This window comes from Aulonocara stuartgranti (genome assembly GCF_965226115.1).
Source record: "Aulonocara stuartgranti genome assembly, chromosome: 22".
Classification (NCBI taxonomy): Eukaryota; Metazoa; Chordata; class Actinopteri; order Cichliformes; family Cichlidae; genus Aulonocara; species Aulonocara stuartgranti.
This window is the reverse complement of record NC_138957.1, coordinates 36,725,454-36,738,838: the sequence shown is the minus strand read 5'-3', so window position 1 is coordinate 36,738,838 and position 13,385 is coordinate 36,725,454. Positions and strand designations below refer to the sequence as shown.

General features: G+C 46.4%; 1 protein-coding gene across 4 annotated transcripts in view; it reads right to left on the bottom strand.

Annotated features, from left to right (window-relative positions):
• The window catches only part of LOC309699504 (zinc fingers and homeoboxes protein 2-like), a 132,777-nt gene that overhangs the window by 23,747 nt on the left and 95,645 nt on the right, over nucleotides 1-13,385 (bottom strand). The window lies entirely within an intron of this gene.

Sequence of the window (13,385 nt, the reverse complement as noted above, 5' to 3'; positions counted from 1 at the left end):
TGAAAGCTGCTCTGGTTGGTCCGAACAGACCTGCCATGAACTGGAAACGGCTCAAACATCAGCGTTACCGCCTGCTGTCCAGATCCCCAGTGGCTAAAATACGGACACCTCGACTAAAGTTTGAAACTGACCGAGTGCACAGTGAAAAATGTCCTCTGAACCAAAGTTTTATGATTGCATGAGGAAAAAAAACGAGTTGTAGGACACACTTGCTCGTTGGTTGAATCATCTTATATTAACTATATAATTGTTGCAGCCAGACCGAGCTAAACCCACAAAGTCAGCACTGCAAACCAGAGACGCTGCCTACCAGCGTCAAACAGCTGTTTATGCTGATGACGGGTGGTTTAAACACACAACAGGTTTCTGGATTTGTCGACCGTAAACAGACTCTATCTAGAACTGTGTAGTCCATAGACTGGACACTAAAGGCCTGACCCTTTTCTAAAGTCAAGTTTTCATCAATAGTTATCCGGAGAGCTGGGAAAGCTGTCACTGTGAATCTGCCAGGGCTAAACTTAAAAACTACCACCACAAAGTCCCAAAGCATGCAGACTGATGAAAGCTTACACAAAGAAAATTAAGTCCAGCCATGGGAAGGACGGGAAAACTTTTATTTTGCTTTTTTGCACATGGAGAACTTGGAACGGTCCATGCTAGTGTTTTCTCTAACATGCATGGATGTAGTCACCTATCGGTTATTAAAGTCCGGTCTTAATGTTTGCCGTGGCCACACACCTGACAGTCAGACGGTAGGCCCGTTAAGTTTTTACTGGAATGGGACAAAAACTTTACGAGGTTAATGTTTGTTCAGCGAGACGTGAAACTAGCGCCAGAGACCACAAACTCATCAGGAAAGTGTTACTGAGGCCGCAGATCAAGTGAGCCGAGGGCCACAGGCTAGAGGAGTCGCCCCCTGCGGGCCAAAAGAAAGAACGCAGGTTTATGGCACTATCAGGCCTAGATGTTGATTTTTCCCATACATCTGTAATTCAAACAGGGACTTATTACTTGCTCCTATGGTTACTAGAGAGCGTAATTACTACTCTACTGACCTCTAGATGCTTCTCGCAGGCTCTGCAAGGCTAATAATTTCAAGCATTCCCGTATGAAGAGTACCTATAACCATGTTAGGGAAACAAAGTCAGCCATTTTTACTGCCCACAAGTCATGGCGAAACCCTCTGGAGCAGATCTGATCATTTTGTAACTCCCCATCCAAAGATGGGAGGTTCCAAGCTTAATTAGCGACGTGATATTTTGCGTCTCCTTTCCTGTAATGTCCGAGCCAGGTCTGTCAGGCCTGTTGGCGCTCATCTTAGCATCGCACTGGCTCCGTCGGGTCCGGTCTAATCAGGCCCTGGCAGGCGACAGCGTTTGCTGACAACACCAAAAGGCCAGAAGTTAAAAATAAAGGAAGTCCGGCTGACAACTCGAGACGCCACGCTCGAAAATTATGATGAATCAGAGTGCCACTTAATCAGGACACGCCGTTCCAGGCCAATCACATGTAAATGCGATAAATTGAAGACGTCCACGGCAACTACAAAAGACAAAAAAAGTCTCCAAACTCCAAACCCCATTAAAAAGACATTAAGCGCCTTTCATAGATTCGGGCAAAGACAACTTCACAGGATAATTACCCTGTAATCATGTAATAAGAGAGACTCAGTGATGAGATCTCCTGACAGCTATCATCCACACAATGGAACGGAGAAAGTGAGGTAAAAACAGACGGGGAGAGAGAGGAAGATAGGTGTGAATAAATACAGAAGAGTGCAATAATAAAAGGAGGACAAAAGGAAAAAAGCAGGTAAATGGGAGGAGAGAGAGGAGAGAGAATGGCGAAGGCGCGCAGAGATAAGGGGAAAAAGAAAGAAGGGAGAGTCTGAAAACTTCCAAGCTAATGAAAGAGAACAGGCACAAAGCAAAAGACGTTTTAACTAGGCCATGGCCTGGCAGACAGAAAGAGAGAGACGACGGCGAAAGAATGGAGGAGAAGAAGAGCGAGAAAAGAAGGCAGATAAACATAAAGGAGGAGGAGGAGGAGGAGAGGAAAGGGACAACAGAGTGTTTCAGGAGGAAGAAAAAGGGAGACGGGGAAAGATAAGCAGAGAGCAGAGGAACAGAGAGTAAGAGGCACAATCGAAAGCAGATGAAGAGAACGAGAGAGATGAGAGGACGACGAAAACATTTCCATTTGACAGTAAAATTTTAACGGATAATAAAATGAGGTTTTGGTGCACTTTCTATCAGGAAAGTTGAAGCTTTGAAAAGGTGCCCCAATCAGTTGGGGGAAAAACACATTTGCCAGGGAAAAAAATGGGTACTTCAACACTTAATTAGTATTGGGCAAGCTGTTATTTGTCCCATGTGTCACTTAATGCTGGACATATTTCATGCTCTCGCAGCCTTGATCAGCTTCTCATCGCCTGCACGGGAGACACATTTTATAGCTGCAGAGTATCCAGAGCCCGTCTGAATTGTTGCACTGTGCAATGAGACTGAACTAATCCTATGTTATTATAAATCTCATGCATTTACATTGCTGCTTATTGCACGCTTCGGCTAATGGCGTTTCCTCAAACAACGAGCATAAAAACACCGACAATCAATTCATAAAAAAACGACTCGAACCCAAACGTGTCCGACGCGCTCGCCTCGAGGAGTTCAAAATTTCAGTCCCAAACCTCGTTGGAAAGAACCGAACGCACCGCGGGGCGAATAGATGCAATCCAGAGTCCACCTCCTCCCTCCGTCTGCCTCTAAAACCTGCTGCAGCACAGCATGACCCGACCCCGCGCAACCTGATTAGACTGAATATGGTTTTGGACCCAGCCCAACTCAAGTCCCTGGGTCAGGTCTCGGTTACTGGGTAACCAGAGGGGCCTGTGAGGACCTGTAGCCTGTAGCGCCCGAGTACCGCAGAGTTCACGAGTTTAAAAAGTTTCACTTGGAAATGATTTAAAAATGACTGATAGGAGTAAAGGGCAGGCCCGTTCTGCTTCTCCCGATTTAAATCTGTGTTGGTGCTCAATTATCAGTGAAGTCTGTGTGAGGACTTCTACTATGGTCATCTCAGCCACAGAAGCCCCACCCACCGTTTAAGAGGGGCGACCAATCAGAAGAATATTAGCTTAATGGACCAAAGCGCTGTACCAGGTCCCAGCGTAAGAGACGTGGCTCAGTCTGAGACTGAAAACACGGAGCTGGAAACGAGCCGAACGCCACATCACCGTTTACTTCCTGCTTCGCCGCGACGCTTCTCTACCAGCCATCTCCGCCCACACATCCACAGTGTTTCCTCTGTGAAAAGAAACCCACACAGGCACGAGGAGAGAGCCTCAGCCGGGACTCAAACCCAGGACCTTCACGCCGTGCGGCACCAATGATGACTGAACCACCGACCCTGCATCTGAAGGGAAGATGCAGTGAAGGATGTAAAAACATAACCATACAAAAGTCTGGCGTGGGGCACGGGAGAGACTCTAAAACAGGGGGTCGAACACGCTGAAGTGTCCGGTTCAGGCCTCGCGGACGTATCTGAGCGTTTCACAGGATCCCAAACTGTAACGTGAGTTTAATGAGGCTGGAGAAACGTTTTTCTACAGACATCTCGTGCCGTTCGTCATCTGTTTGCTAATGAAATGCTCATTAAATGAGAAAAATAATCCAACAACCTGTCGTCTGGCTAATTTTAAACCGAGCGTGGCAGCGGTTGTTTTTCACCTGCTTCCAGCTTTTATAAAATCTTGGCTCCGCTTCAGGAGACACATTTATTTACGCTCAACGGGAAAAAATTTGGAATATTTGCATCGTGCATCGTTTTACTGACCCAGCCAGCTCACCCCTGCTTTAAAGGCGAGTTGCACTTACATGTTATTTAATGAGGCTTGATTAAACACTTTGTGTCCATTAAATTAGGATTTTATAGTTTAACGCAGAAATACATCCAGTAACCTTCAAAGAGAGGCTGCAGAAACGCTCTGTTGCTCTTTACACCCACACAAACTGCAACGCTCCAATCTGAGCCACACCCACATTTCCAGACACGGAGGATAACCCGCTGCAGCATCGGTCCGCCCTAACCTGTGAGAGCAAGCAGCTGATCACAGCTTTTAGAGATGCCCAGGTGCGCGTTTACGCTAAAATGGGAGTTAAGTTGCTCTTAAAAGGCACTCCAGGAAACGGTGCACTAATAACCCAATAAAGCAATCAATACGCAGCCCTAATACGGGCCAAATTCTAGCAAATACTTCAATCTCCTTTCAGATCCTCTCTCCTTGTGCGTTTGCTTAAAATACTTGGCCAGAGACCCAGCTGCTGCCAGAGGTGAAGTGGGAAAAGAGGGAGGGAGACGGTAAAGGAGATAAAACAAAAAGAAGAGTGTGGGAGGAGTTGGAGAGAACAGAGCAGGGAGTGCATGTATAGGAAGACGAGTGTGTAGGAGCCAAAAAAACAAAAGAAGGGAAGAAAGCGCGAGTGCTTAGCAGTAAAGAGGTTGAGAGAAAGGACACGAGAGTGTGGGAGGAGAGAGAAATGAGACGGATGGAAGGAGAGAAAAGGGGCGACAGAGAGGGAAAACAGAGCTGGAGAAAACAGATTGGACGAGGGAAAGTAAGAAGCGTAGAGGCAGACGGAGCTGCAGGCCCGAGCTTTTCATCCGAGCAGCGATGGCAGCCTCGCTTCCCGTCGACGAGGAAGAGCGCTGCGGCTGCCAGCTCGCAAAAAAGAAAAAAGAAAAGTAAAAAAAACAGAGCTCAGCAGTGTCATGTTTTGCTGCATCACTGGGTCGGCCTCGAGGACTCCGGGCCAACTTCTGACGAGGGGAGTCATATGCCGCTTGGCTGCGTCCCATTTTATTGGGCTGAGCTCGCCTCCGTGCATGCTTGTAATTACTCGTACAGTATTTGTGTGCAGGGGATTGTTTGGAGCACGGCAGTGCTTCGTAATTATTGAGGAAATAATAAAACTGCAGCAGTGACAACAGTGATTTGCAAATTGCAGGAAGCGGCAAATTGTCCTTTTGAGAGGCAGGTGAGTTTTTCCTCAATCAAAAACAAGCAAACCTTTGTTCCCTCCTTTAATTGGTGCACATTAGAGTATCAATTTTAGACGGAGGCAACAAAGTCTCCCAGGATTCCCTGCGTTTAAACACCACGACACAGAACTCTCCTCTGAAAGTGACACCAAGTAACTCGATCGGTGGGGTGAAGCAGGGTTCGGGGGAAAAAAGATCTGATTTTCACCTCCGCCAAGGGCAAACCGTCAGTCTAACTGCAAACTGTATCCATCCATCTAACTGACTGCATCGCAGCTCGCACGTCGAGGCGGCGAAGGGCGTGCTGGAGAGAAAAGGGTGTCGAGGAAGCCATAAAACAAGTCGGCGAGGAAAGAGAAGATAATGAGGAGATATCTTGGGAAATGAAATGACAAATTAGGAGGACGAAAGGCAGATTGGAAGGAGCCCAGTGTGCTAATAGGAGGGGTTAAAGACGTTTTACTGGAACAAGGGCAAACTGGAGGGGGCGAGGGCTCGTGGGGAGGGAGGCGATGTACATTTTGGCACAGAGGAAGCTCAGCTGCAAACAAACTGAACCGGCAGGCGTCTTGTCATCAGCGGGGATCTAAACTACTGTAGGGCTGGCCTGGCAGCTTGTAATTCATAATGAGACCAAAACAGACTTCGGGGACTCGCTCAGATGACTTTTTCTTCCCCCAAAGCAGCTCTGAAGCCGTTTTTAACACGTGAGCCGACATGAGGATGAGGCACAGAGACGTCTCCAAGTACAGCTCCACTTCACAAACCAAAGATCAACCTCTAATATTTTCAGTTTAGTTGATAAAATCTCTGAGTTTTTAGACAAAAATATATAAAACTTTTCAAAACGACCTCCAGAAACAAAAAGGCTCATTTCTAATGAGATGACAGCATAAAAACACCCAAAAGTTCAGGAGGTGCAACCTGCTGCAGTACATTAAAAACTATAATCTGCTACAGTAATCATGATGCAGTGTGATTGATGAATGAGGAGGCCGGGGTGGATGGATGGTCTCCAAAACATCAAAGTGTGACTCGTGTGCTTCAAAACGAAGCAAAGTGGGAAATGTAAATAACACAGAGTACAGTCTGTGCGGTCATACTTCCTGTTCCACAGCTCCCACAGCTGGAGCACGTGCAGAAAAGCACAACGTTCATGTTTCCTGCAAACTGCGTCTATCGTTCAGCATTACTGAGGCCCTCACAGATGTGACCCTCACACTAACATGAACGGTTACAGGCCGAATCAGGTCACGATGCTTCTGTTTTATTTGCAATAAGAATCTATGAGTCATTTTCTTTTGGACCCTTTGAGAGTTTTCAGGGTTTTATGCTGTAAAGTTACTGTTAGATTCTCTTTACTGGTTTTATTTTGTTTGGAAAGCTGTTGATGGGATAAAACCATCATCAGGAGGTGGAAACGAATCAGAGGAAACACCTCATGTCCTGCTGTGACTGCAGGCCTGAAGTTGTCTGATACCGGTTTCTACGTTTGATCCTGCGCGTAGGTTTCTCCCTCTGATTGTTGATTAATGCGACCATGTGCAGGTCAGCGGGACGGCGGTAGGACAAGCACAACACTTCCAGTTGTTGGTTAAGTGCGATTGTTAGAATGAGGAAAAGGACAGCTCTGATGTGTAATGTAACAACAACAACAACAATCTTTATTTATAGAGCACATTTAAAAGCCTTGGGCATACCAAAGTGCTTTACATAAAACAATAAAAGGTTCAAACATTGATAACGGATAAATAAAAATAACGAGTTATGTTCATAGATAAAAGCTACCAATAAGAATGACTACAGCACATGGGTAATGTAAGAGCTGGTTGCACAGTGGTCAGAGCAATCAGCTTAATTAGGCCACTATTAGCACTGATGCCGACTGATCAGGACATGCCTAACAGATCTGAAACACCTGACATGCTAATGGTCCCTTTGGGAAGACGCTGCTGCCGGCGCGCTCGCTGTGTTCCCAGGTACGGTGACTAACGGGCAGGCGAGGAACATGCAAATGAGGCGGCTGAAAGAACCACCGGGGACTGAAAGTTTGGAGCTTTAAAGGCGGCGGCGGCGCTCAGAAACTAAAAGCGTCCTGGTTTCAGAGTCCCCGTGACCCTCCTCCCTCAGGCACACAGTCATCATGCAGCACAAAAACCGCCAGCTCTGTGTGTGTGTGTTTTAACATAAGTGTGTGGACGCTAAATGATTGATCAAAGGATGGCTTTGTGTGGGCACCTCGTGGTGCTAATGCATCATTAACACAGCTGGTAGTATGACCCAGCTCTTCTGAGAGCTGCCAGGCTATTTCCAGCAGCTTTCTCTTAAGCTTATAGAGATCCAAATCTCACTCGTGTTATATAAGAGTTCTGCGAAACATACTGAAAGGACGTCACGACTAGTTTTACCTCAGGTTATTTTAGCTGGCCCCTTTACAGGAGAGGCAATAAAAGATGTTTCACCGCTACTGCAGTCTGCAGGAATTACTGACATGATGAAATTACAGACGGAAAACAGCACTCCCGCCCGAAGGATAATCTGTCCTAACAGGGCTGCGAGTACGTCTGGGTGACACTAACAAAATCAAACACAGGTACCGCCATACTGACAACGGACGGGCGGGCGGCGGGATGGCGGTAAAGCTCAACTGTAATGGCCTGTTTGCACAGGATCTGTCAGCATGCAATGCATTCTGGTACTGTGGCGTTTGGAGAGACAGCACATCCTTATTTGCTTCATTTGAAATCCACTTCGTGTAAATGCGGGCGTGCGGTGCAACGTTACGGGTAAAAACGTATGCCGCGGACGTTCTACCTCTAAAATACAAAGACAACTCCTGTGACTCACCCATCAAGCGTCCAGTGCTGGAAGCGAACATGAACAGGTCACTTTGTTAAATCCTGAACTGTAAAGCTCAGAATTCAAATTTACTAATTTTGTGTTTTCAGACCATGAAAACGTGTAAAGCTGCTGAAACACTGTTAGCCCACAGGTTTCGTCACATCAAGCCTATTAACCAGTGTCCTCGATCCAAACCCAGTTCACTGCGGGGCACTCTGGTTTGCTTTGTATTGTGTAACGTACAGAAAGGCTTAGTTAGGAGTTGGTGATAAAACCAACAATCCCCGGCTCAAAGTGGGCCAGAGCGGCGCCGGAGTCAACCCGCCGAGCTCGCAGCGCCTCTCCCGTTATTCTTCTCAAATGAGCGTTTATTTTTGCTTTGTTACTTTCAGGCCAAAGGTCAAAGTGCGTTATTTATAAAGGTTAGTTTCACGAGCGCACAGAGTACATGTCTGTGCTTTAATGTCGTTTCCCCAACAATAAGCTGAAAGTTCAGAACATCAGCTGCTCGACTCAAAGTGCTGACAAGTTGATAAACCTCTGTCCTTACATCAATATGCATGCCTTTGATTATTCAGAAGAGCCACGCCCACGCACAGCTCCGGATCTGGAATCAATTCTTTTTTAAACTTAGTCTGCAGATGTATATGAACTTTTATCCTGTCAAATCCATTTAACGTTTGTCCAGCTTGTTAAAAGGTTAAAAGGTACAAACGGACCAATCGCATGACCTCGTAAAACTGAATAAAGTAAAATTAAGTGAAAATGGCAGCTCTGATTCGAGCCTCAGACTCAAAAGGAGCAGAAAAGCAGCACTGAGCGCGAGCGCATTTTATTTTGAAAAGAAAGGTCCACGCTTAGAAGCACGGCCCAAGGCCAAAAGGCCCGTTAAGCATTAGACAACTTGGAAGCATTAAATGGAAGCGGAGACTTAATGACCGATGGATCTTATGAGGCAATTTGATGCACTGATGAGAACAGAGCTGTCTTTTCATTGGCAGAGAACCTTGAGTGCAGTTTGGGTTTCGGGTGATTGGCTGGGCGATTGGAACGGCGCTCTCGGTCACGTGACCGCGATGTGCGTGGAGCCGGCCAAACTCTCGTATCGTTGAGCGTCTCAAGGTCGACCTCGAGAGCTCAACACGAATGACATCGATCCATCTATTCATCCCTCCGTCACTGATCTAACGTCTCTTCAGCTGCCAACTCTCTGCCTGACCTGACGTCAGCGGGGCCTCCGCGGTAATTTAATACAACAGATCCACGAGTTTTACTTTCATTTCTGATTCCCGGTGGGAATTCTGGGAAGCATAAGGAGCAGCGTGGGGGACTGTCAACAAATCTAAAACAATCACTGAAGAATAAATGAATTTATTTAAAGGAACAAAAGAAGAACCAGAAGAAGAAGACTCGGCTCGTTAGACCCAGAAAAATATTTAGAAACTTCTTTCTGTAAAAACGTGGAACTGTCGTCATAAACGTTTCCAATCACGGCTCGTTTGTGCTTCAATATTTAAGTTGTTATTTCTACTGGAAGGTTTGACATCATCCATCACATTCGGTCTACCAGGCTTTTTTCCCTCTGCCACGGCGAGGTAATTATCCCCGTGGTGCATGAAAAACAATAAAGAGGTTAATTAACGTCTGTCTATTTCTATTATGATTCATCTGGATAGAAACCAAATCAATTTGGTTCTAGTGGAATTTATTTTCCAGATAGGCAGGTCCAGAAGTTTCTTTAGTGCTTCTGCCTCCGCACGCCATCGCAGCTGATTTTACCCTGACCCATCCAGATGTGACGTTCAGCTTGAACTCGCAGCTGTTTCTACGCGCAGACAGAAAAACCAGCAGAAACCGAACAGGCCGACCGAAGATGTGCGGACCTGAGGCCGTGCGTCTGTGCACGCAGCTCACGCCGCTGAGCTCACGCCGCTGAGCTCACGCCGCTGAGCTCACGCCGCTGAGCTCACGCCTACAGTGCGTGAGCTCCCATGGCTCGCTGATACAGCCGATCTGAACAAAAATCTGATTCCAGCTCAATGAAACCAAATCTGTGGATCCTGTTTGACGTCAGTCTGTCGGAAACCTGCTGTTAGCTGGAGTTCGTTACAAAAAAGTTATTTTTTCACTCAAATTTCCATTAAATATGATTTAAGTGCAGGAGCAGAGAATCGCTTCCAATAAAAAATAAAACCAAAAACAATATTTCTTATGATTTTTTTATACAGAAGGAAAAAAATTGTAATATTTGATTTAAATGATCAGTTTTACTGACGTCTGTTTGCCCCCCCCCCCCCCTTATATATAACCTTCATGTTTTTCTTCATTTCTAATATTGGCAGTTTTTCTGTGCATTTACATCAATATTATAATAATAGTTCATAATAACATAGTATTATTATAATATCTAATAGACAGATCGATCCACACACACACACACACAGATGCACACAGACACACACACACACACACACACACACACACACACACACACAGATGCACACAGACACACACACACACACAGATGCACACAGACACACACACACACAGATGCACACAGACACACACACACACACACACACACACACACACACACACACACACACACAGATAGAAATATTGCACCTTGTCCTGCATGTCTGAGTTATTGTAGTTTCATACGTAGTTCCAGGGTTGGTCATTCTCCAGGTTTTTTATTTTGAGGTAACTGGAATAAACTCGCTCCACACTGCAGATTATAAAACTATTACTCAGGCTTGCATATATAAATCTAACAGCAGGTCCTGTATGAATAACAATCATCTGTATCAACAGAATTATTGTCAGCGTCTACACTGATAAATCAATAATTATGACCAAAAAACTACGAAACACAGACTTCTGTATGATGAGTACTTTTACTGTTGGTACTTGAAGTATACTTTGATGTACTACTCCTTCATCTAAGAGTACTTGTTTGTAAAACACTCGACTCTCTGTTGACCTTTCACCTCATTCAAAACGAGACTTCTGAAAATAACTTATTGATTCAGCATGTGGAGTTACAGCCTAGCCCCCAAATGCTGATGGACCTTATGAAAGTGTTGCATTATTAATGCGAGCAGGAAAAGCTGCTGTCAGGAGCTGTTGACACCACAGAGGCTCGTGTGCGAGTGACGCTTCTCCCCCCGACCACAGCCGGGCTTCCTCGCGCTGCATCGGCCGAACTTACGGAATCACTGCTAATTAGGGACGGCTGATGTGCTGCTCTGTGCTCGTCTTAAAAAGCAAAGAAAAGAAGGTGGAGGCGACGATCGGCAGCTACTGAACGAGCGGGAGAAGCAGAGGAAGACAATCGGTTCTGTGGTGAGAAATTTAGAGGCTGTTGCCATCAATTAAGCGTCATTTTCCCCGTTAGCCGCAGAGCCGCAAAGGAAGGATCACCCGGATCGACCCGCACAGCGCCCCTGGGGATTGGACGCCTCTAATATAAATATAAACACCAGTAAATCTGACATTATAAATCTGTTGCCTCGGCGGCTTCACGAAGCCTGGATGAGGTTTTAATTCCACTCTCACATTAGCTTCATTTCAGCTGCGACTGCCTGACATTTAAATAAATAAAGGCAGACGCCCGACTTATCGCTCCACGCTGACAATATTATACAGGAAAACACACGCCTGTATTCCTGCCACACACACACACACACACACACACACACACACACTGAAACAGAGTTTACAGAGGTCAGAGGTCAAGATCAGCGACAAGTGCGACACCGCTCGGCTGAAGGGAAACGTCGGAAAACTTGAGTTTTAATGAGCGTTGTTTTTGGTGAAATGGCAGATAGTGTACACACACACACACACACACACACACACACACACACACACACACACACACACACAGCATGAATATCTATGAAGAGCCACACAAATATGCTGATTCACACACACATACGAAATCCTCGTGACCTCCAGCTGTCAGACTGGACACGCACACACACACAGAGTCACACAAATACCAACCGGCTTCACACGGCCATGGTTTAGTAATGCAGCACACACACACACACACACACACACACACACACACACACACACCTGACATTCTATCAATTCTCCCACAGCAAACTGTCGGCCCCCCCGCGACCATGAAATATAAATGAAATACAATTAGCAGCTTTAAAGAACTTCATCAAGGCCAAGGCCTCGGTCCAAACACCCCCCGAAACCCCCAGCAAACACACACACACACACACACACACACACACACACACACACACACACACACACACACACACACACTTCAGTGAACTCTGTCAGGAGCTAAATAAATAAATAAATCAACAACAAAATAACTCCGTCCTTGGTTGCAGCGACTCATCGCAAACATCCATCTGAGCCTCCGATAAATAATTAAAGCTCACAATGACTATACGTTTTACACACACACACACACACACACACACACACACACTTTTTTCTTTTATTTTGAGGAAAAATAAAAAAGTTTTTTTAACGCCTCAAATTTGAGTTTTCTGCCTCGGAGCACGCCACTTTGCCCTCGCGAGCGCCCCGCTGTCCTTCCATCCTAAAATTTAATGGATGCAGTGACTCATTACAAAGTGAAGGGGGAGGAAGAGGGGAGGCAGGTAGGGGTGGAGAGGGGGGCAAAAAAAAAAAATTAGGAGAGAGATAGAGAGCGCTGTGCTTCATTTCCATGGCGTTACCATAGCAACAGCAGCGCAGGAGAGAGAGGGAGGGAGAGCGAGAGAGAGACGGCGAGGTGCCCTTCTGCCGTCGCAGCGCCTCGCCGCCGAATATTAACCAGGCCTGTACGCTCAGGTGCTAATTAGGAGGAGAGGAGGAAGGGTGGAGGAGGGGTGGGGTGGCGAAGAGGAGGGAGGTCAGGAGGGTGGAGGAGAGCGAGAAAAACAGGAGTGAGAGGAGAGGTCAGGAGGAGGCGACAAGGAGGAGGAGGAGGTGTAGAGAGGAGGTCAAGAGGGGCCAGCGGATGGAGAGGAAGAGGAGGAAAAGAAGGGAGGAGATGAGGAGATAAGGGGGCGAGGAAGTGAATTCTCTTCTTCCGCTTCTCCTTCGGCCGGCCTGTCAGGTTGATCTGTTCTGCTCCGGGAGGTCAGAGGAGGACAAAAGGAGGTGAAACAGGAAAAAACAAGAGAGGAAGAGGAAGATTAAAGGAAGAGAGGGAGCGAGAGAGCGGGAGATGAAAAGGGAGGTTTGCAGAGGTATAGAGAGAGGAAGCGAGTGATGAGAGGAGGCGAGACGGAGGAGGTGTAGAAAGGGAGCGAGCCGGGTCAATAAAACATGCATGAGACAGTCGCTCTGTGTACATCTGTGTGTGTTTAATTAGCATCCGTGTGTGTTCAAGTTGATCCTTTTTAAGATCTGGCCTCATCACGTGTGTCTGTGTGTGCGTCTATACGTTGTGATCTAGTGTGTCTGTGTCGTATTTAACGTCTGGTTTCTCCCCCCGTGTCCTCCCGTCACGTGTACATATTTCT